At 45.1% G+C, this 26,040-nt stretch overlaps 1 pseudogene; it reads right to left on the bottom strand.

The window, feature by feature from the left end:
• Positions 1–2,543: 2,543 nt before the first annotated feature.
• The window catches only part of LOC124668470, a 72,221-nt pseudogene continuing 48,724 nt past the window's right edge, over positions 2,544–26,040 (bottom strand).

Below are 26,040 nucleotides of genomic sequence, written 5' to 3'. Positions count from 1 at the left end.
TTATGTGTACACTATTTTAAGAGAAAAGTTGAATGTGTACATATTTACTCCTTTTGATCCCTTTTAATTGACTCGAATTTAGTATAATTGTATAACTAAATTCGAGTCAATTAAAAGGGATCGGAGGGAGTACTAGCTATCTATGTTTGGCTTTTAATCTGATATTGGTTTAACTTACGGATGTGCCAGGAAGAGAACATCCTCGGGAGTACTCATGAGTCATGACACATAAAAACTACCTTTCCGTTCCAATAAAAAAATCCTATATTATTTTAAAAATCAAGTTAAGTGAAGTTTGACAAAAAAATATAGAAAAAGACTATCAATAACTATAATATTACATGTAACCCCCCCCCCCCCCTTCAAAAAGATGTCTCATATTTTTCAAAATTTGGATGTATCCATTCACTATTTACTATCTAGATACATCCGATTTATATAAATATAAGACATCCATTTTGGGATGAAGTGAGTACATATCATATGAAAATATATATAGTTCATGATGTATCAAACAATATTAATTTCGTATTATGCATGTTAATGATTTTTTTTCAAAAAACTTAATCAGACTTAACATAGTTTGAGTTTAAAAATACGCTTTATTTATTAAAAGGGAGATAGATTAGTACTCCCTCCATCCCATAAAAAATGTCTCATGTTTGTAAAATTTTGAATGTATCTAGACACTATCTAGTAGGTGGATACATCCAAATTTTAACAAAGTTGAGACACTTTTGGTGGGATAGAGGGAGTACATTTCATTCTTAGTTGTGGTGCGTGTGGGAAAAAATATGTAAGCAAAATGATACTCCCTTTGATAGGGTGACATTTTAAGCCGAGCATCTAGTGATGGCGCTACTCTCCTTTACCTACATCTTGGATTGGTCTACCCCCGAACTAGCTGCCATCATCGTCATGGTTTTTTTTGAAAGCCACCACGACATCTTTATTAATTATCGAATAAATTTACATCGTTTGCCAAGTGGCCAGTAAGAAAATAGGCGGATCCTCATCCTTTTTCTCCTTATTATAAGCCTATGCAAGCGCTTTGTGCTATACATGGCCTAAGTTGAATTTTTTAGGGTTGGATAAATAAGCTGATGAGCCGGGTGAAATGGTACGAGTTTTTGTTTTGTTTTTGAGAATTGTTATGAGTCTTGTTTGGCGAGATGGATATATATAGTTCGATTTGGGCCAATTGGCCAATTTGAAGTGTCGGGCTAAGATGGGCCTGCCTGTCAATCCAAGTTGTCCGACCCCGTATTAGAGCATCTCCATCTCAAGTAGTGTCCCCCAAAGCATCCCAAAAACGAGCCGAATTGGGCGTTTGGGGGACGTGTTTTGTTCGTGCCGCGTTTGGGGGACGTTGCTCCCCAGCCACGTCCCCAAACGCCGCCCCCAAATGAATATTGGTGCACGAAAATAAAGGTTTTCATTCAATTTTGATTATATATTACAAAGTTTGAATGAAAACGGCTAGCTTTCATCTAAACCTAGCCTACTGACCGCCCGGCGGTGCGTTCGACGGCCTCGCCCCGGCGTCGCCTGCCCTCTGCCGCAGCTCTTGCTGCGCGCGCCGCCTCTCCGTGCGTAGGGCGGTGGCCAGACGCCGCTGCTCCAGCAGCGCGTTGACGTCCGCCCTCCCCTGCTGCGCAGCCTGGAGGGAGAGCTCGACTGCGCGAAGAATCTGCGCCTCTTCGCGGGCACGGGCGTCGTCCTGGAGCTTCTTCTCCGACTCGAAGGACTCGACGAGCGCGCGTTGCTGATCAGCCGTCTCGTCCGGATGCGGCCCGTCATCGTCGGACCACTCGAACTCGTCGTCGTCGTCCTCCACCTCGGTATCCTCCTCCTCCGCCTCGGCCTCCTCCTCCTCGAGAACGGGCGGTGGCGTGCGAACGCCAGCGACGCGTGGAGGCTGTGCAGCATCGACGAGACGTCTCGCCTGCCCCTCCGTCGCAATTAAGGCAAAGATGTCGTCGTGTGTCACTGCGCGCGAATAACTTCCGCCGCGAGGTAGGCGACGGTTAGGTCCAAACTTGAATGAGTCGCTGACGGGTCGGCCCCGCCTCGCTTTTCGTTGTGTCCGGCGTGCCCGGTGCGTCCCCTGTGGGACGGGGACGGGCTCGGGGTGCCGGACACCGTATCGAGCCGCGCCGGACAAAATTCGGCTTTCGAGGACGCGGCTGGAACCGTTTTTTAGTCCGACGCACCCCAAATTGCTTTGGGGGACGCGACTGGAGATGCTCTTAGTCCTGGCCTATGGGCTGCTATGCGGCTAACGTATGCTGAAACATAAAAATAAGAGAGGTGCAGCTATTCAGTGCCGCTAATGGACCGAAAAACGGGAATAATCTGTCAGATCTCCTCTGCTGTTGTAGTGGTCACTAGTGTGGTACAATGCTATTTTGACAATAGAACAATTTGCTGGGAGCGAAATGAAGGAACGGAAGGGTCAAGAATACTGCAGGTGCTCCTGTGCAAATCATATTCAACTAGTTGACATGGGTATCGATCCGACGCTCACCCAATTCAACCCTTCATCAAATTTGATTTGACAACGTACAAGAATGAAGGTTATGTAATCACTTCCTTTCTACAGGAAGAAGGATATCTCCGGCGGTTGGATAACGAGAAGATGGCCTCGCCGAACACCCCGTGCAGCGACTCCAGGAGATGCCCCGTGTCTTGGTCCTCCTTCCAGGCCTGCCTCAACACCACGGACGCTCTTTGCGTGTGGTGGTTCTCTCCCTGTCCCTGGTCTCTCCGACTCTCCGGATCGCGCCTGCTGCTGCTATGTTGTCTGCTATTTGTCAAGAGGATGATGCTTGCATCATGCTGGGATTGGGTAGCTGCGGGAGAATCCACCCGTGCATCTTGGCATGTTTCCTGCCACTGGAGCTGCTGAACACATGAAATTCTTCGACGCATCCGATGCCATCTTCTTCAGAGGTGGCTGCGATACGGAGAGATCTGTACTAGACTTGTTTTTATCTGAAATTTGCACAAGTAGAAGCCATTAATTATAATGATTTCAACCTTTTACATCCGAGATGAAAGGGCATAGAAATCACACGAACTGAAGACTACACCCTATGAGGCGAAATTTATTGGATTTATTGCCAAGTGGTGCATCTATGGTAAATACAATGAACACTTACTTGGGTTATTAGTTGCAACTATTTTATTGCTCCTCAAAGGTGGTTGAGACGGCACAGAGAGCAAGCCAGGAAATAACTTGAGCCGCTCATACAAGCATTTGCCTGCAGCACACTGAAAGAATGGATCCAGCAGTAAGCAACAAAAATAGCAATTGCCAGGTGCACCATAAGGCAGCATATATACATTCATAAGAAATTCAAAAACCTGGTGCTGGGCACAGTCAATAAAAAATATTTTTTATTGACTAGCCCACATGTACTGAGTATAACTTTAGAACCCTATATCCATTCAGTTGCTACTCCTAAAGAAATTTGACAAAAGGACCCCACATGTTAATTGGCAGGTGGACTATGCCTTCTACACTTCTCCATCTGCCTAGCACCCACCACATTGAGTACCCAAATGGCTGCACATCCATATGTGGATCGGTGCAAAAAAAAAAACGGAATACATTTATGAAATGTACTCTATTGGTTCAGAACTATGAAACTAACCAGCAGGGCACTGTAAACATGCCATGCTTCCTTTCTTTTCATTTCATTTGTCTGTTTCTCAAGTTGCAATTCAGGATCCAAAAGTTGCATGTATGTCTCGAGCTTGGGCAAAAGCAGAAGCCTAATCTGGTAATCAACAAGAAATTGCCAGCGAATATTTCAGTATTCATCTAAAGTCTAACCTACTGAAGATTGAACAGGACCTATTGCACTGGCCCCCAATGCAGATATTCCTTGAACAGCACCATAATGTTGTGTCAATGCTTTATGAGGATCACAAAATGCACGGATCAATATCTCTGTTAAGGATTTGGTGATTGCGATACGCATGGCCATATCTACACTAAATCATTATGAATCAGTTAAGAGGTACAGAAAATGCCCCAATGTTAAAGCGAGTACAACTTTTGCCTACAGAGCCTACGCAAATATGTGAACAGTTGATTTAGAGCAATTTCCGTAATGACCACAACCACAGCCCTCTGTAGTGGAATTATGTGCAATGCAGAAGTGGTTCAATTTTTTAAGTAGGAAATTAACAAACAGCAACTGTTATTATCTGTTTGAAGATGACACGAACCTAAGATGGCCCCATGAACAAGGAATACAGAGGACTAGTACAGAATAGAGATAGAGCCACCAAGTTGGCGCTCATCCTTAACTTGTTACAAAAAAAATACTATAGCATACTTCATAAAGCGTACGCAATTTGGTGGAAGGAACTATATTGAATTTGTATGAATGGTTCTAAAGATCATAGTACGGTAGATGTAACTAAATAACTTACAAAAGTTGCTTCATTCTAAATAATCACATTTAAACCTATTACAGAGTATAACAATTGTTCATCGTTATACTTATAATCTTGAAATCTCAGTATACACTCACCTCCGACTACGACATACTGAAGCAACCACATTGGCAGAGAAATCGCGAAGCTCCCAATGATTGTCTGAAAGCCTATGCCCTAGCCTTTTTGAAACGATGGAAGTGACTGTTATGCAACTAGCAATGAAAACAAGTATTGCTTTTAGAATATGCTGAAAACGGAATGATGCAATGCTTTAGTGGGACAAATGGCAGGAGAACGTATCAAACTTGACGGTCAACCACTTACATATGGTTCAATATGAATATGTGGATTGCGGAGAAGGCTTTGGGCAACACGCATGAGAGCAAATAGAACAGGAAGGTTGGACAAACTCCTGGTAACCTGAAATTTATACAAACGTGCAGTTAAAGGTAATACCAGTTCATCCATGTGGCTAAGAAAGTAAGATCGCAACCTCATCCCCAATGAAGTACGAAAAGTAAGGAAGCAGCAGATGAAGGCATGAGTCTTTTGACAAGCTCACTAATGCTTCTCTAAATAATGGGCTGTTTGATCTACTCATAGTAAGCTCCACTATTTTATCAAAGTACATCTGCAAAATCAAAAAGGAAAGAGGAATGTAAATTTCTCATAAAGATCTAAATCAATAGACAGATTACAGGTATATACATATCATAACCGTAATACCTGGAGCTCTCTAGATAATATGTGCTTAACGGGAAGCTTGATGTCAACTGGTACTCCTGTCCGCCATCCTTCAGATGCGCTACTTCTATTTTCCATAGGTGATGAAATGCCTGAGGAAAAATTCTAGTTGTCTAGAGAAAACGAAAATCTACAAGAGGTACATGTCTCAATAATAAATAATGGACACAAGGACTCTTCATACATGCACCTGTTAGTGTCGTGGATCAACTAGTGTAGATCTAATGCCAGGGTACTGACTCTATGCATGTACTGTGTACGAGCGAGAGGGGTCGAAAGAGAGAGAGAGGGTTACCTTCTCCCTGCGAGGAGGAACATGACGGCGTCGACATGGTGGCGCCGGCGGCACGTGGGTGAGCGAGAGGGGTGCCGGTGGCACTCGACACGAGGTTGCCCTGAGTGCCGCACGCCCCACTGACACATCACCCACCGATTAAGGTTTTGCGCAGTGCCGACGGGAAGCTCCACCGCCACCCCTCTCGCTCACCCACGCGCCGTCGTCGCCACCATGTCGACGCCGTCAGGTTCCTCCTCGCAGGGAGAAGGTAACCCTCTCTCTCTCGACCCCTCTCGCTCGTACACAGTACATGCATAGAGTCGGTACCCCGGCATTAGATCTACACTAGTTGAACCACAACACTAACATTGGTATCAGATCCTACTAGTTGAGTAGATCTTTTGTTTCGGGAAAGAGATAAAAAAGAAACAGCAAAACTCCAGTTCATCATGTGACCAAACCCTAGGCCTAGATCGGAAGAAAAGGAAAAAAGAAAAAGCTCACCGGCGCAGGCCCTCGGGCTCACCGGAAAAGGAGCACCGCCGCAAGGCCACGCCATTCCCTCTCGATCCCGATGCGCATCGGCAAGCCGAGGCATCGAGAAGAAGAACAACACCCCTACGGGGCAAAGGGCTTACCGGATGTTGCTGCGGCTGCCGCTGCTCGTCGCCGGAGAAGGGCGCCGCCGCTGAGCCAGTTGACGGCGGCGCGTTCACCCTCGAGGTGCTCGCGCACACCGGCAGCGGGGCCAGAGGGGCCGCTGCTGCTTCTCCTCGCTGCCATCGGTGTATGGTGGATGGGAAGGGAGGGGGAGAGATCCTCGTCGCTGGCATGCCACCGCGCGTGCGGGAGCCGCCGTCTCCGAGCCGCCACCGGAGAGTGCAGAGAACCGGGTTTTTTATACGGGGCGAAAGGCGCGCGGGACCGTCCGATCCGATCGGAAGGTTGGCGTCGCTCCCGCGTAAGAGATCCGGTGCGGGCCTCAGGCAAGCCACGGGCCGTGTGTTTTGGGCCGCGCTAACAGGCCGAACCCTGACGCGCCTAGCGGCGCGCAAAGTTTCGGCGCTCGCGTGGGCTGTGGGCCGCGCAGTTTTAATTAGGCCATGCACAATTTTCTGTTAGTTAAATCTAGAGGCATTTTTGGGTTGTTTTTTCGCCAATTTTTTTCTAGATTTTTTCTGAATAAATAGGACCAACGAAATATTTGTTCAGGAATTAAAAAGTGAGAATTTATGCCTCTGAAAAGTTTAAAGTTTAAATTCAAATTTCCGCTGCAAATAATTAAAAGATGCATTTTAAATTGAATAAATGCAAAAGTGATGCTTAAAATTTAAAAGTTGACTAAAAGTGATTGTTGAAACAATTATGATTCTGTCATTTTATGACCAACGCTATTAATGGCATGATCATGTTTTGTTGCAATGATGCATTTATCTCTATTTTCTGCCCAACGATGATATAGTTTTGATTTTAATTGCACAAATTGTTGCATGTCCTTGGATTATAATATGCAATTGTTGTATTGTTCTCACTTCATTCTGGTTTTCAGGCGGGTACTACTTGATGAGCTACATCAAGGATGTTCCAACCCTCAAAGGTGATAACTACACTTAACTACACTGAGTGGAGGAAGAAGGTGGATTTTGCGTTCGTTTGTACTAAGGAAGAATATCATTTTTAACAAGTCTTTCTATTCTCCCCTCGAAATATGGCCTAAGCAACAGGCCCATAATTTCGATAATTCATCAGTTCTTTTTCTTTTCTTTTGTTCTTTTTCCGACGCGGATACTTGCTCATTCACTTTACACACAGACGACACTTTTTTCACGCAAGGATAATAAATAAAGCTCATCCTGGAGTAAAGCAACACCCACATAAGTATTATTACACCATATGGCACACTTGTCATGTCCAAAATAACACTGATAACTGTCTTTGTCCAAACGTGAAACACTAATCAAGTTTCTAGGTAAACAAGTAACAAATAAAACATCTTTAAGCAGAATAGTTAACCATCAGCTAACTCCAAAAGGACGTCGCCAATAGCTTCAACTTTTGTTTGAACTCCCTTAGCGACTTTAATGCATCTTTCGCTTCTTTGCGTAGTGCACGTTGAATGGAATCCCACTAAAGAATTTGCAACATGAACTGTTGCATTTGCATCATGAACTGTTGCACCTGAGTCAATCCACCAAGTAGATTTCGAAAACAGTGTATACAAGGATTCATTTACAAAGGAAATTATATTGCTACCTTTCTTTGCCATTAGAGATTTTAACCAATCAGGACAATCTGTCTTGTAGTCTCAGTCTGAAGACACTGATCTTTAAAAAACCAATCAGGTCAAATGCAGCATCAGTACCAGAACAAGCCAATCCCAGTGGACAAAGATTAGTGTCTTCAGACTGAGACTACAAGAAAGATTGTCCTGATTGGATAAAGTCTCTAATGGCAAAAAAAAAAAGGTAACAATATAGTTTCCTTTGTAAATGAATCCTTGTATACACTATTTTCGAAATCTACTTGGTGAATTGACTCAGGTGCGCAACTGTTCATGTTGCAAATTCTTTATAGGGATTTCATTCGACGCGGACTACGAAAAGAAGCGAAAGATGCATTGAAGTCGTGAATGGAGTTTAAGCAGAAGTTGAAGTTGTTGGCGACGTCATTTTGGAGTTAGCTGATGGCTTAACTATTTGCTTAAAGATGTTTTATTTGTTACTTCTTTACATAGAAACTTGAATAGTGTTTCACGTTTGGACAAAGACGGTTACCAGTGTTATTTTGGACATGGCAAGTGTGCCATATGGTGTAATAATACTTATGTGGGTGTTGCTTTACTCCACGATGAGCTTTATTTATTATCCTTGCGTGAAAAAATGTTGTCTGTGTGTAAAGTGGAATAGCAAGTATCCGCATCGGAAAAAAACAAAAGAAAAGAAAAAAACTGATGAATCATCGAAATTATGGCACTATAGCTTTCAGACATGGAACAATGCATAGATTGCATTCAAGAAAAATTTGTAAAACAAATTAAAAAGGGTACAACTCGAAGCACTACAACACTAGAAATAATTCACACCAAAATATGTGGACCATTTCCTGTGAAAAGTGTGGATGGCTATGATTCGTTCATAACATTCACAGATGATTACTCCCGATATAGTTATATTTATCCAATCAAAGAAAAAATAGAAGCGTTGGATAAATTTAAAATATTCAAAGCTGATGTTGATAATCAGCATGATAAAAGGATAAACATAGTAAGGTCTCATCGTGGAGGGGAGTACTACGGTCGACATACTCCATATGGCCAAGTCCCGGCCAAGTCCCTGGACCTTTTGCAAGGTTCTTACAGGAGACTGGTATAGTAGCCCAGTATTCTATGTCGGGCAAACCTCAGCAAAATGGAGCAGCTGAAAGGCGTAACCGTACCCGTATGGATATGGTGCGCAGTATGATGAGCTATTCCACCCTACCATTGGGATCGTGGATTAAGGCGTTAAAAACTGCTATTCACATTCAGTATCTCAAGCGCGAGGCCCATTTGAGCACATCCCAGTTGTGGCCTCCGTGCTGCCTGTCCGACGCTTGCGAGTCTGTGACCGCCGCCCCATGTGTTGTTTGGCTGTTGCTGCGTAATCTCATCCGCACAAGTTTCTACTCTCTCTCTCTCAGACACACTATTGTGTTGCTGCTGCTCTCTCCATCTCGTTGTGCGTGCAGATGCTACTTTCTCTCACTGCGAGTGTTGCTGCTATTTCTCTGTTCTCTCAGGATGCCAGCGCTGCAGTGCCCTGTTTCTCTCACGTGATGCTGCTCCTTTTCCCTCTCTCTAATTAGTTCACCTACAATATGTTTCTCTATAATTGATTCTCACCAGTAGCTTCCATGTTCAGTATTAGGCAAAAGTTCATTTTATGTCTAGCTGCAGCAGAGGAAGGTAGAGATGAGGGTATAACGGTAATCCTAACCATAACTTCCCTTTTTTGTCGTAAAGTGTGTTCTGGCAAATGGTACACAAAATTACAATGGTCCTGAGCAAAGACACAATCCAGCGGTGTGTTTTGGCAAAGAACAGAAAATAACAGTGTCCAGCAGCAAATTGGCCCTATTGTTTATGATTATGGGTTTGTTGTTTTGACTCAGGCTAGAATCAACGTGATGGAACGTTATGTCCAAAAAAAAAAGGCTGGCTTGCCTTGGGAACAGGGTTCGCAATAGTTAAGGTGTGCAAAATGGACTTTTCCGTTTCATAGCCAATCCGTGTCTCACCCTCTCCCCAAAAATTCGAAAAGAAAGGGTATATTCCGTACGATATCAAAATATGAACAAAACTTGTGAAGATGTAAAGAACTGAGAACTAGACATTATGAATAAATATAGGAGCTAACCATCAGTAGGAGGATTCTCTGTAATTGCAGGTTGGACGCCCTTAATAGCTAGCCAGTGAGCTACAACTCCTGCGTCGAGAGGAGCTTTCGGTAGAGGAGCTTCAATAATCTGCATGACAGAAGTACAGCAGCTCCAATTGATTATCAAAATAAAGTAGTCTAAATGTATTTGATTCGTTCATCAATAATGCTCTTACCTCTTTGAAATCTACCTCCCTGTCATCAAAATAGAAGAGATCCATATGGCCCACATCTCTCTTAAACCACAAGGGGTCATCAGAAGCAAATCCATATACAGACTGAGTGTAAATGCAAAGCAACAGATCAGATGGCGTCAGTTAGGCTGTTTCAAAAATTCCATACTTATTACTCATGCTCACGTCGGCTAGACTGTTAGAAAAAATACTGAACAAGATTCCAGAAAGGAATCAAGGCAAAATGTACCAAGATAATTTTACTAACCAAGTCACATATTCAAGTGATACTATATCTAGTTATCTACAAAACTCTGCATTCTTATCGTCCCAAGTTTTTATTGTTCGAAGGGAAAGCACCTCAACATTCCTGAGGCTGAGAGCACTGTCAACATCGTCGGCAGTCAGAACTGTCCTCTTTGCATGCCGTGTACACTTGATGGCATCCTGAAACAATGCACGGAATACTGAAATTAATATAATACAATACCAATGAGCAACTGGTATGTCCTGAACATGTGAGATACGATTATAAAGATGGAACGGGAATGCCATTTTTCGGGATTCCATGAAAACTTCTCAAGTGGTGAAATTAGCTGTTGTGGACAGCAAGGGAAGTATATAATCCAATATATCTAAACAGCAAGTTCCCTAGTACTGCAGTTTTCTCCAGCATCCTCACTCAGCCACGTCATAAAATATATCCTGATGGTTCTTTTTTTTATTGGCTTTCACTAAATACCATTGGATTTGGTGGCACTTTGCAGCTAGCTTACCTCCAACCGTTCTATCCTTCACTCACCCAATCCCCACTCTTCCTCCTGCCTAAACTGCTCTTCCAACCTCCTCTTTCATTTCTTCACCCATGCCAGACCTTATGCATTTCTTCTTGAGGTTAGGTCATCCCTGTCTTCCAACTAATTTTTACTTTGTTAGCGGATTCAGTGCAAAGTTGATTTAAGCTTCAGATTGTTTTACCATAACACAATTCAAAGCATCTCCCATGGGTACCGCGAAGCCAACCATATACTACAAATGTGTGTAAATTAAGGTTCACATAATTAGCGTGATATATAGTTTCTTTTTGAGATTGTTTCATGCTGTGGATAAAGATTCCCTGTTGGGCCCAGATTGAGATGGAATATTCAGATTGTGGGGTATTTTCGATGCCTCACAAGGTTCGTGGCAGGTGTTTGCTAGCTGCTATGACCATAGTCGTGTTGGCCTTCCTAGAGAAAGCTAGTACTCATCGAGTTTGAATCTTTGTATGCTAATCATTACTGCTTCACGTACCACCGCAATCTTTCATTCTATAGAAAGAAGTGATCGGTATTTAATAGACAGTCGGTATGTGTTGTCAATTCTATTCAAATATGATTGGTTGACTCAGGGGTGGAGCTACACCCCGGGCAACTAGGACCATGGCCCGGGGCGCAGCAATTTTTCCGGATTACTACTACTTATGGAGAATTTCGATCTGGCCCACGGTGCGATGCATCGTCCTGGTCCGAACGGATCGAACGCTTCCTTTCCTGCTTGATTCCCTCCCCTCACAGCGGCCGGACACACGCGTCGTCACCGGCCCCGCAGGCTCCCTGGATGGCCGGAACCCGTCCCAGCCGTCCTTCTCTGCCGACCCCCCGCACTCTGCTCGACTGCTTTCGCTACCGCTACTCGTCCACCCTGCCTGACCTTATCATGCTCTCCTCCACGCGAGCGCGACCATAGGCCGGGAAGTGCGAGTGCTGGTGCGGTCATGCGCCTCTACTCTACGTCTTCTACTTTTCGTAATACATGCTTCACTCAATTAGACTATGTAATTGACTAGGCTTCAAGCTGGGGCTCCATCTGTGAGCTACGTAATTGACTGATTATGTTCATCTAAGTGTCTCGGTTGAAATTGATCAATAGACTGTCCAGAAATCAGATTTGTATTACTAGTTTTTAGTATTATGTGATTTTTTATGTACTTTGTTGGATCGCTAACAACTCAGTTGATTTAGATGTTCATTTTTGCAATTGTAAGAAAAAGGTGTGCTATTACATGAGCTTTTTAGCATAGTTTTTTCGCCTTTATTTTTTGGCCCGGGGTTTGCTCTAATCCTGGCTTCGCCACTGGGTTGACTACCAGCTTCGATACGTTCTTTTATCTCGAAATTTTAGCTCCTAAGATGCTATACGCCCATCTCCCCACGTCACATTCAAACCCAAATTATGTATGATTGGAATATGTTGGGGATAATCGCAAGGGCAAAGGGAAGGGCAGCGGACCTGCATTAGCTCCCGGAGGCGGTACTCCGCGTCGGGGCGAGGGTGGCGGAGACATCGGCGGGCAGGTTGGAGATGCCTACGCTCGGGGCAATCGCCTCGATCGTCTCCTTGGGAACGATGCTCATCCCTCCCTCCTCTTCGCTTCCCTGGTTCCTGTAAGCCCTATCCTAGGATCCCGCGGGAGCAAGCCGGGGCAGAGAAGAGGACGACCGGTGGGAGGCGGGAGGCGAAGGTGGGGGCGGGAGACGGAGGCGGTTCTGTGCGGCGGCGGCGCTGGCCAGCGGCGGCGGCGCTGGCCAGCGGCGAGGGTCTCGGGGAAGAGTAGGTCGGGTCTCGGGGGAGGGGAGAGGGTTAAGGCATGGTTGCTGACTGGGATGGTGACGTGGCGAGAGTGCTGACATGGAGCTGCTGACGAAGCACACTAAGGTGGGAGGGAATATCTAGTGCTCCCACCCCTTGGTATGCTTCGGTTGCTACCATATAAAAAATGTATTTTATACATGCCAAAAAATTATACGAAAAATGTGAGTGCTCATGAAGTATGTCCTACAACTATGTGGAAGTATGTCCTACATGTATAATTTTTTGATACGTATAAAATACATTTTTTTATACCGTAGCAACCGTAGCATAAGAAGGGTGGGAGCACTAGATATGTTCTCACTAAGGTGAAAATAGTGATAACAAGGACCTGCTGAGTTTTCGTCGAAACAAAGGTCTGGAGAGTACGAGAGCGTATCTAGCGATACCCCACCTTATATGATACCCTGATACTGCTTTTTAAAATTGAAATTAGAAAAAAATCTATAATAGATTTTTGATTCTTTAAAAGTATTTACAATCCCTAGAATTTGCAAAACCAAACTCAGAACACATACAAAGTACCAAAAAGCTAAATCAAACATGAATACTATCGTAAAAAGACAAAACACAAAATGACACTATTCATATAACAAATTGTCTTTTTATTCCTTTATGTATATTTGGAATTCAGTTCTAAAAGAATTAGGGAAGTGTAAACACACATCCTGTGAATGTTCACAATTTTTTTTCTAGAATGGGGTGCAGGCGAGGCACATGCCTAAGGTTGCGCACATCCATCTCACCAATTTTGAGAGAACCAAGCTCAATTAATAATCTTGTTTTGGTTTCAAATGCTTTACAGGGAGAGAGATAAAGAATCTAGGTATTGAGGGGCTTCTAGCTACACTATGTTGGGTCGTTTTGAAGAAATACCAAAAGAAGTTGGCCGCACTTCATGGATATTTCAGTCGCATCAAAATGTTCCTTTCCCGATTCTCTCTCCACATCCTCGTGAAATCGTGTGTCACCTTTTATATCGATGGCCCTATTTATGATTGCAAATGCACATATCACGTGTGTACCTAGTTTCAAAAGTAAAGAATATTGAACCACGGTGGAGCTATTGGTTGATATCTTTTATGTGTCTCGTTATTGTGTACCAAACATACCTAAGAGTGTGTGAAAAATGGTTACAGGTGTTTGTGTTTAAGAGCAAGACAAAGTAAAGTAACTACTAAAAATAAATTAAGAGCATGAGATGTAACATATGTTGGTTATATTTGTGTGCAAGGGTGAGGTTCCATACATGGTTGTGACCATACAATATATACATCGCGCCACACGTAATAACCAGTAGTCCATGCTCATAAGCCAACAATCTATTGCTCTAGTAATTAAGTTTATTACTATGGTTACAGAAGGCAAGGATGCTCTCCCACCTACCACGTGGGAGGGTAGGTGGGGTAATTTCTTACTAAACGACCAACTATACCCTCCCACCTACCATGTGGTAGGGTAGTTAGGATCATTTATAGCTAAAATATCAGGGATGCCCTCCCACCTACCACATGGGTAGGTAGGTGGGGTCATTTCCTGCTAAAATACCAACTATGCCCTCCCACCTACCATGTGGGACTGTAGTTGGGGTCATTTATAGCTAAAAGATCAAAGATGCCCCCACCTACCACATGTGAGGGTAGGTGGGATTATTTCTTGCTAAAAGGCCACATATTCCCTCCCACCTACCATGTGGGAGGGTAGTTGGGGTTATTTATAGCTAAAATACCAATAATGCCCTCTCACCTACCATGTGTAAGTGTAGTTGAATTTCTCGCTAAAGTATCAATGATGCCCTCCCACCTACCATGTGCAAGGGCAGTTAGGATATTTTCTCGCTAAAAGACTGTTGACGTCAGAAACCCCCTGGCGGGCAGAGACGGGCAACACAGTAGAGCCGGGAACAACTAGGGCTGCGGCTGGCCCCAGTCCCTCAGAGCGACGGCCCGCAAAGCCTCCTCGGTCACACGTCCGATGCTATCGCAAGGGCGTGCCACCTGACCTATACCTGGTCAGGAAGGTGTGGATGATGCCTCGCTTAGTTTCCTGCATGGCATACACGTAAACATTAAATACGAGCCTCGATCGGCTCTCACGTTATCCTGTGAATCGGCTCAAAGAGCCGATCCACCCATGATTCGTACAAGGTGTCCGAATATATGGTGGTCCTGCTTGATCAAGATAAAGCTAATGAGATCTACGACGATTTAGGGTTTTCACCGCATAATCGGATCATCCCACTCACGATTGGGCCTCGCGCTCGCGCACGGTGACCGTAAGCCGATCCTAGACAGGGCCTAAAAACCAACACGAGGTTGATCCCCGGAACATCCTTTCTAGGGCTAGCAAACGTCACCCTACACGCCGCTGGATCCTCCAACCCTTTGTAGGGCCTAACTATTGCGGATGTTAAACTAATCCTTGATGAACAAGGAGCAACCGTAACGGATCAGATCTACTAAACTATGATCAAGCGGGGTGCCGCCCCTACACCTGAGACAGGTGTAAGGGCGGCTAGATGTGCAAGGGTTGCATAACGAAAGCATGTAATTCGAAGAACAATGCTAACCCTAACACATCTAAGATAACTACGTTGCTCGCCATCAAAAAGGCTTCGAGCATGAGCAACGCATGAACAACGTGGGCAGGCTTGTGCTCGCCTAGATCGCAAGATGCGATCTAGGCAGCATGGTGCTTACCGGAGAAACCCTCGAGACGAAGGAGTTGGCGATGCGCCGAGATTTGTTTGTGTTGAACGTTGGTTGTTGTTTTATTCAATAAACCCTAGATACATATTTATAGTCCAGGGGACTTTCTAATTCAGGCGTACACCAAACCGTGCACGGGTAAAACTCTAACTTCTAAACTAAGATGCAATCTACTATGTTACAGATACACGGGCAATTAGCCCAAACTTGGTATGCAAGACCGATTCATGTATTTCTTCTATGTATATTCTTCAAGCTCATCTCCAATCACGGCCCACCTCTGATCCGGTCAAATTCTGGTGATAACACATGCCCCCCTGGTTTTGGAAATGACATTTCCAAAATCATTATGCTTTTCCTTCGTCGGGTCATGTCGTGGCAGAGCGTAAACTACCGATTGTTAGCCGGATCGACGCCCAATGAGCCGATAGCAACGCATTGGTCTCTCATAATCTGTCCTTCATCTTCTTCGACTGATGACTCTGAGACCTGGTGACACTCCTCTGCAAAATTCACCATCCTCGAAGAAGGTTGCTACACAGGACCAGCCGATGATACTCCAATTGGCTTCTAGAAACAGAACATTTACCAGGTCGGTTGCCCCCCGAGTCTCAGTCAAGGCGAAACAGAGACGAGGATACACAAATTAGCCGAATGGACCTGGGCTTGATCATGTCTGAGGGCACTATCATGCAGAGCCAGCCGATTTGAACGAAATCGGCTCTCTAGAGGAGAGGACCTTCGGGGTGAGCTACCCCCCGAGTTTCTTCAGTCCAAATGTCATGACTACATATTCAAACAAGCCCATTGAACCTGGTACTCTGAATGCAGTCTTGTGTATATCTTCTGGATATTGTCAACATAAAGTAATATAACAAGTGCAATATGCAAGTATGTAGGAATCAATGCACAGGTTAACACAAGTGTTTGCTTTTTAGATAGAAGGAAATGGGTAAACCGACTCAACAATAAAAGTAGAAGAAAGGCCCTTCGCAGAGGGAAGCATGGATTGCTATATTTGTGCTAGAGCTTTTATTTTGAAAACATGAAACAATTTTGTCAACGGTAGTAATAAAGCATATGAGTTATGAAAGTTATATCTTACAAGTTGCAAGCCTCATGCATAGTATACTAATAGTGCCCGCACCTTGTCCTAATTAGCTTGGACTACCGGATCTTTGCAATGCACATGTTTTAACCAAGTGTCACAATGGGGTACCTCCATGCCGCCTGTACAAAGGTCTAAGGAGAAAGCTCGCATTTTGGATTTCTCGCTTTTGATTATTCTCAACTTAGACATCCATACCGGGACAACATGGACAACGAGATAATGGACTCCTCTTTAATGCATAAGCATGTGGCAACAATTATTATTCTCATATGAGATTGAGGATATATGTCCAAAACTGAAACTTCCACCATGATTCATGGCTTTAGTTAGCGGCCCAATGTTCTTCTCTAACAAATGCATGCTCCAACCATTAAGGTGGTAGATCTCTCTTACTTCGGACAAGACGGACATGCATAGCAACTCACATGATATTCAACAAGGAATAGTTGATGGCGTCCCCTGAAACATGGTTATCGCACAACAAGCAACTTAATAAGAGATAAAGTGCATAAGTACATATTCAATACCACAATAGTTTTTAAGCTATTTGTCCCATGAGCTATATATTGCAAAGGTGAATGATGGAATTTTAAAGGTAGCACTCAAGCAATTTACTTTGGAATGGCGGATAAATACCATGTAGTAGGTAGGTATGGTGGACACAAATGGCATAGTGGTTGGCTCAAGGATTGGATGCATGAGAAGTATTCCCTCTCGATACAAGGTTTAGGCTAGCAAGGTGTTTAAAGCAAACACAAGTATGAACCGGTACAGCAAAACTCACATAAAAGACATATTGAAAGCATTATAAGACTCTATACCGTCTTCATTGTTGTACCTTTATCATCACATCGAAGCCGATCGCTTGAACCGGCCTCCTCTTTGGCAGTATGCCGACTTGCTCTCTCAAGATTATGCTGACCTGCTCCACTGTGTTGGCTGCAGGAGCTGTGCTGTTGTGACTCGTTGCGGTGGCGTACTTGACCGGAGTGCCTTCCGCCATCTTAGATGTAGATGGCGATGCGGTGGATGTCGAAGATTGTCCCACCGGGCGTGCCAGAATGTGTTGACGTCAGAAACCCCCTGGCGGGCAGAGACGGGCAACACAGTAGAGCCGGGAACAACTAGGGCCGCGGCTGGCCCCAGTCCCTCAGAGCGACGGCCCGCAAAGCCTCCTGGTCACACGTCCGATGCTATCGCAAGGGCGTGCCACCTGACCTATACCCGGTCGGAAGGTGTGGATGATGCCTCGCTTAGTTTCCTGCATGGCATACACGTAAACATTAAATACGAGCCTCGATCGGCTCTCAGGTTATCCTGTGAATCGGCTCAAAGAGCCGATCCACCCATGATTCGTACAAGGTGTCCGAATATATGGTGGTCCTTCTTGATCAAGATAAAGCTAATGAGATCTACGACGATTTAGGGTTTTCACCGCATAATCGGATCATCCCACTCACGATTGGGCCTCGCGCTCGCGCACGGTGACCGTAAGCCGATCCTAGACAGGGCCTAAAAACCAACACGAGGTTGATCCCCGGAACATCCTTTCTAGGGCTAGCAAACGTCACCCTACACGCCGCTGGATCCTCCAACCCTTTGTAGGGCCTAACTATTGCGGATGTTAAACTAATCCTTGATGAACAAGGAGAAACCGTAACGGATCAGATCTACTAAACTATGATCAAGCGGGGTGCCGCCCCTACACCTGAGACAGGTGTAAGGGCGGCTAGATGTGCAAGCATAACGAAAGCATGTAATTCGAAGAACAATGCTAACCCTAACACATCTAAGATAACTACGTTGCTCGCCATCAAAAAGGCTTCAGCACGAGCAACGCATGAACAACGTGGGCAAGCTTAGTCTGCCTAGATCGCAAGATGCGATCTAGGCAGCATGGTGCTTACCGGAGAAACCCTCGAGACGAAGGAGTTGGCGATGCGCCGAGATTTGTTTGTGTTGAACGTTGGTTGTTGTTTTATTCCATAAACCCTAGATACATATTTATAGTCCAGGGGACTTTCTAATTCAGGCGTACACCAAACCGTGCACGGGTAAAACTCTAACTTCTAAACTAAGATGCAATCTACTATGTTACAGATACACGGGCAATTAGCCCAAACTTGGTATGCAAGACCGATTCATGTATTTCTTCTATGTATATTCTTCAAGCTCATCTCCAATCACGGCCCACCTCTGATCCGGTCAAATTCTGGTGATAACAAAGACCAAGTATGCTCTCCCACCTACCATGTGGGGGTAATTGGGGTCATTTCTCTCTAAGAGACCAAGGATTCCTACCCACCTACCATGTGGAAGGTGTAAGGGTATATTTCCCCTATGTGTGGTTTTTGGTAATTAATGACAACCCCTATGGACTAATGTTTTCATTGAGTTTATATGAAGGAATATTCCATAGGTACTACTTGTACTCCATGTGTTGGATTCAAGTATGAATGCCATGAAGATAAAGTTATACCTTGTGTAGTGGCATCAAGATCATCGGTATGAAGATATATATGTGATATGATCAAGAAGAAGAAATGAAGATGGAGTTCTGATACGTCTCCAACGCATCTATAATTTCTGATGTTCCATGCTAGTTTTATGACAATACCTACATGTTTTGCTCACACTTTATAATGATTTTATGCATTTTCCGGAACTAACCTATTAACAAGATGCCATAGTGCCAGTTCCTGTTGTCTGTTGTTTTTGGTTCTAGAAAAGCTGTTCGGGCAATATTCTCGGAATTCGACGAAACGAAAGCCAAACCTCCTATTTTACCTAGACGGACCTAGAACACCGAAGGAGAGACGGAGAAGGGCCGAGGGGGCCCCACACCACCTGGTGGCGCGGCCAGGAGGGTGGGCGCGCCAGCCTATGGGGTGGGACCCCCAGGCACCCCCCTTGCGCCGCCTCTTCGCCTATAAAATCCCTCGAGACCTAAAAACCCGACACCAATTGACGAAACTCCAGAAAGACTCTAGGGGCGCCGCCGCCATCGCGAAACTCCGTTTCGGGGGACAGAAGTCTCTGTTCCGGCACGCCGTCGGGACGGGGAAGTGCCCCCGGAAGCCATCTCCATCAACGCCACCACCTCCATCATGCTCCGTGAGTAGTTCCCCCATGGACTACGGGTTCTAGCTATAGCTAGTTGTACTCTCTCTCCCATGTACTTCAATACAATGATCTCATGAGCTGCCTTACATAATTGAGATCCATCTGATGTAATTGGTGTTGTGTTTGTTGGGATCCGATGGATTGTTACATTATGATTAGTCTATCTATAAAGTTTGTGAAGTTATTGTTGTTGCAATCTTGTTGTGTTTAATGCTTGTCACTAGTGCACGAGTGGCATGATCTTAGATTTAAGCTCTATAATTATTGCTTAGATTGTATCTACAAGTTGTTTGCACATATTGTCTGTCCGGAACCCGAGGCCCCAAAGTGACAGAAATTGGGACAACCGGAGGGGAAGGCCGTGATATGAGGATCACATGTTTTCACCGAGTGTTAATGCTTTGCTCCGGTGCTCTATTAAAAGGAGTACCTTAATTACCGATAGATTCCCTTGAGGCCCGGCCGCCACCGGCCGGTAGGACAAAAGATGTTATGCAAGTTTCTCATTGCGAGCACGTATGACTATATATGGAAAACATGCCTACATGATTAATAATCTTGATGTTCTCGTCTTAATGCTATTTCAATCCTATCAATTGCCCAACCGTAATTTGTTCACCCAACACTTGTTATTGGAGAGTTACCACTAGTGTAGATAGCTGGGAACCCCGGTCCATCTTTCATCATCATATACTCGGTCCTATATGTCATTAGAAGTAGTATCAACTATTTTCTGGTGTCATTGCTCTCATATTACTGCTACTGCTGCTGTGTTACTGTTACTATTGCTCTCATATTACTGCTGCTTTCGCATCACCCCTATTACTAGTGCTTTTCCAGGTGCAGCTGAATTGACAACTCAGTTGTTAAGGCTTATAAGTATTCTTTACCTCCCCTTGTGTCGAATCAATAAATTTGGGTTTTACTTCCCTCGAAGACTCGTTGCGATCCCCTATACTTGTGGGTTATCAAGACTATTTTCTGGCGCCATTGCCGGGGAGGCATAGCTCTACTCATAAGTTCACCTGGGGAGTACACTCTACCTCTCTCTATGTTTTTATTTTTGTTTTGCTTAGTTTACTTTTGTCTAGTTTATTCGTGCTTAGTTTATTTCTGTCTAGTATTATTTTACTTAGTTTACTTTTGTCTAGTTTGTTTTTGTCTTGTTTTATTTTATTTCCTATATACCCAAAAATCCATAAAAATTTGAAAAACCGAAAAATTAAAAACTGTTGTTATGGGAGAACCCACAACCTATTTGGAGCTTATAGAATTATATACTCCCTCCGGTTCATATTAATTGACTCTAATATAGATGTATCTAGACACATTTTAGTTCTAGATACATCCATATTGAAGTCAATTAATAAGAATCGGAGGGAGTAATAATTATAGAGAATCAAGAACGGGTAAAGTTATGAGTGTTGTGATAGAAAAATTGAATACAATTGCTAAAATCTTGCTTAAACGCCATGATATAAACTGTTGCTCTAAACAGGATACTAAACATCTTAAATTTCAATGTGGCTTTAGTGAAGAAGTTTTAATTAAGAACTATAATTGGAATAACTATATTCATTTTGGGTTCGAAGAGGTAGAACAATTTGTCTTATTTATGGGAGCCTCTGAGATAGAATCCTTCATGTCTAAAAATTATGAAACTTGCGTTGCTTGTAAGGACCTTAAAGATTATGTCTCTGCTATCCTTAATTTTCGCATAGAAAGTTACAGCGATAATCCTTATATCATTGATTATAAAGAGAGACTCATTAATGCACAAGAATGCACTCACAATTTGCAGGAACCTGTGAAAGAAGAAATTGATGAACCTGAAAGCTCATTGGATGAAAAAGAGGAGGAAATTGATGAACCTGAAAGCTCATTGGATGAAAAAGAGGAGGAGAGTGATGAACAAAAGAAGGTCGAATGGATTAACTACCCATGCCAACCTTCTAATGAGAGTAACTCTTTATCTCTTAGACTATTTGATTGTCCTCCATGCTTACCAAAGGAGGTTGAATGTTATGTTCCTGTGGATTTGTAATATCCCAGGTTTAGAGACGATCGAGGGGTAGATTTTAGAAAGGGATGTGCATTGCATTGTAATTTACGGGGAAATTTCGCGTTTTTAAACAAAAACTGCATCGAAGGGGGACAAGTTTCTCTCTTGACACCTTACAGGGGAAAGAAGTCTAAATCACCCCCCTAAGTATTGCGTTTGGGACCGAGAACCCCCCTAACTTTAAACTGGAACACTTAACCCCCCTATGTTTGCAAAACCAGACGATTAGCCACCTCACGGTGGTTTTGCCTAAATCGTAGGCGGTTTTGCTAGCTGCTGGACTGGTGGGCGTCTGAGCTCGCGGCCCTCTCGCCAGCTTCCTTCCACAGGGTCTCCACTGACTTCGCCGCGCACGCGCCGGCCGCGAGGTGCTCGTCACTGAGGCCACCGGCTACGCGGAGCTTGTTTTGGGTGCTGACGCTGACAGCACGCTCCTAGATACCGTCGTGTCCATGCTCCCTTTCGCGGACGACGCGCCCCTTCCGCCGGAGTTCCTCTGCTGGCTCCTCCATGCCGCCGTCACTGCGGGGTTATCCGCCAAGACGTGCCATGACTTGGAGCTGCATGTCGCAGCCGTGCTTGAGCGGGGCACCGCGGGCGACCTGCCGGCCGCCGCGTTCGACAGCGGCCGGGAGCACGCCACCAACACCGACACTCTCTGGCGCGTCATCGCCGCGTTTGTGGAGCGCGGGTCCGGCGCTGGGCGGAACAGGAGACCGTCGTGTCGGGAGCGGCAGTGGCGCTGGGCGCAGGGGCGTAGGGGTGCTGCTACAAGGTGGACGAGATGTCGGCCGGTGGAGATCGCGACGGAGGAGTCGCTGCCCATCTCCAAGTTCATGAGCGTGGCCGGCACGGTGCCCAAGGAAACGCTCGCCACCTACGACTGCATGTACCCTGCAGTGGACATCTACCTGAAGGCACACCCATCGCTGGACGAGATTGAGTGGGAGAAGTTGCTTAGCGTCATGGACACTCTCAAATTCTCCTACACTGCGCGCCTCCACACCTCCCAGAACAAGCACCTCCCGCTCCCGGGCTTCCGGTCGTGCTCGCAGCGCTCTACTACAACCAGCTGAAACTTCGCCGCGCCGTGGTCGGCCACGATGACGAGGAGGCCAAGTCCGTGCGCATCCGGGCCAAGGCGAACGCAGCGCTGGCGCAGGAGAACGAGGCGTTGTGGTCGGAGCTGGCAACGCTGCCGGCGCACATGTCGTCCGGTGTACAGTGCAGGCAAGGGGGCTAATCATGGCACATACCAGACCGGCAGCGACCAAAACCGCGTGCAATATAGGAAAAACCACCGAAGGGGGCTAATCGTCCGGTTTTGCAAACATAGGGGGGTTAAATGCCCCAGTTTAAAGTTAGGGGGGTTCTCCATCCCAAACTCGATACTTAGGGGGGTGATTTAGACTTCTTTCCCTTACAGGGTTAGGGTTTGGAGAGTGCGATAAACTTGCTCTTATTCAACTAAACTAGGGTTTTGGAGAAGAGAGAAGGGATGTTGCATCACAAACTTAAGTTGCATGATTGAATTCAAAATTAAGTTGCATGATTGAATTCAAACCTAAAGTTGAATTTGAATTTCAAATTCAAACATCAAATTGTTATCTCATAATTCAAACTTGAGATAATTCAATAAACAATTATCAATAATCAAGAATTATAATAAATACAACAATTATGGAAAGCTCATTAAGGAAAATGGGAGCTTTATTGATAATCACACATAATACAATGTCATTTACAATATCCAGAATAGATATATGATATATTACAACTCATTATACAAATTGGGAAAAATAGAAAGGAATATAAAAAGAAAAGTACAAGGATAGATTCTATCCTAGATACTACAAGATCATCTTCATTTGATCTTGGACTTGATCATCTTCCGGATCATCTTAATCAGCTCACTTATACCCCGTACACAAGCACAACAAAGAAAGGAATTATGCCAAGTGGCATTGCCACTTGGCAGGTTAGAAAGAAAGGAAAATTGGGGATATGGATCAGCTCTGCCGAGCTGATCATCTCCAAGCCAAGTTCAGAGTATCAGGTGCACACACACACACACACAGACTGCATGTGTGCATGCTGTACAACACACAAGCCAGAGAGGAGTCACCAAGGGAGGCCAGGCCAAGCTGTCGATCAGAGATGCAATGGATGGGCATATAAAAGCTTTTCCAAGCCAAACCCTAGCCATTTGATTCAGCCATCGACAGGCTTCACTGGTAAGAACATAAGAACACAAGAACACAAGAACAGCCACTGCTGTTCAATCTGCTAACTCACCACAGCACTGAATCAAGCCCCACCAGATCACCAGGAGGAGCAGGGCAAGTAAACCAACCACAAGATCATCACAGAAGCAAAACCTCTACATCAACAAATCATCTAGGAGCAGGAGTGAGGTATAAACAAGATCAACATGAGCAAAACTCTGTTTTGCTCATAAATAAGCATGTGCATAAATATACACAAGCCAGAGGGTATGGTTACCCTGTGTGCATCATCATTTGGTGATCAAACCATTTGATGCTGGCAAAGAGGGAATTAAGCCGAAGAAATCATCCCAGGGAAGAAATGGTCAAACCCACCGTATTAACACCGAGATAAACCAAAGCATCCAACGAAGGAAGATTCACGACCTAGCCTACCCAACTCACCTAGCACTACATGGTTTGCTAACCATCGTGTAGATAGGCACTTGTGCCTATTCTAGATTGTCAACAAGAAAGAGCACCTGGAAATCCAACAAGGATTGCCCAAAGTGATGCATCCACAAAGCCACCACAAGTCACGAAGGGGGAGCTACCCATGACAAGCATCAAAGAGCTGCCCGGGCTACCTCAACCCATAACCAACATCTTAAGCCACCACATCATCACCCAAGTAGGGTTCAGTAGAGGGCTAGGGTACACAACCGAGTGTTGGCATCCATCTAGCCCTCGTCTCATTTAATAGGATGATCACAACTGCAAAGCAGCTCACATCACTTATCCACTTCAATAAAATTTAGGCAACTGCAGATAAGTGAACTAAACAAACAAATCGAAACACCAGGGCTTTGCAGTGATTCAATGGATCACTGCAAGCAACAGCAGTTGCTTAAGCCAACAACAGTACACACCAGGCTCAGCATGTATGAAGCTCAAATAGCACTGGTTGAGTACCAGTGAATCACAGAGAGAAGCACACACTTGCTCACAAGCAAGTAATGATCAATTGATCATCAGAGCATCACTTGCTCTTGCTACAGGTCACCACAGCCAAGCATAACATCAACACATGAACCAGACAATAAGATCAGCCACAGGACAGGAACAAATATATCACAGATAATTAAACTAGTCATATACAGGAGCCAATCATCCAAGGATGGTGATCTCTTGTAACAGGCATGCTCAAGGGAGCATGTCTATAAATCATAGCACACAGAAGAGCACCCTGGGGCACTGGCTCTTGTGAATTTACAAGAATTGCACACGGCAACCAAGCCAGAACACCATTAATGAATACACTTGAGTAATTGGTAAAGATAGCATCAAGAACAGAGACACTGGCACTAGCATGCTACAAGGATCATGCATAATGATCAAGCCAGGGTCAAGATTTTACACACACAGGATATCCTAGTGGCAGTAGCTATCTTAGGAGCAAGCCAGTAGGCCATGAGCATCACTGGATGCTCATGAGCAATCACAGGAAGGCCACAAGAGGAGTATAGCATATAACAAGTAGTGCATAGAGAAAAGTTAGAAGAGCAGCAGCAGCCTAGCAATCCATGGCAGCAGCAGAAAGCACATCAAGCATAGGCAACACAAGCAGAGAGCACACGCAGAGCGCAAGAACATAGCACAAGCAGAGCTGTGCAAGCACAAAGCACAAAGAATAGGACTAGAGGAGGAAGAAGGTCAGGCACAGGAGGGAAGTAGGAAAGGAGGCGCACTTACCCGGAGTCGAGGAGAACAGCCGCAACCATGGCGGCCACGGCGGCACACACCGGAGCGCGGCGGCGCCGAGCCAAGCCAGTGCCATGGCAAGCACCACAGCCGCCACGGCCAGGCACGGCAACACCGCAGCAGCCAGGGGCGCAGGCAAACGACGCATCGCCATGAATCCATGCGGCCGTGGCTGCGTACGAGATGGGGCCGCATGGTGGCGTGGATGAACTCCAAATCGACGCGGATGAGGATGACCGCCGTCGTGGGGCGCGTCGATTGCGCACCATGGCGGGGGCCAAGTCCGGCGGAGTTCGCCGAATCGAGCGGCGACGGTGGCGGCGACCACGAATCGCCGCAGAGGGGATTAGGGTTAGGGTTCTGACACGCGCGAGAGAGAGAG

The sequence above is a fragment of the Lolium rigidum genome, chromosome 6 (assembly GCF_022539505.1).
Source record: "Lolium rigidum isolate FL_2022 chromosome 6, APGP_CSIRO_Lrig_0.1, whole genome shotgun sequence".
NCBI lineage: Eukaryota > Viridiplantae > Streptophyta > Magnoliopsida > Poales > Poaceae > Lolium > Lolium rigidum.
Note: the sequence above shows the minus strand (reverse complement) of the source record. Positions and strands in the feature narration are given on the sequence as shown.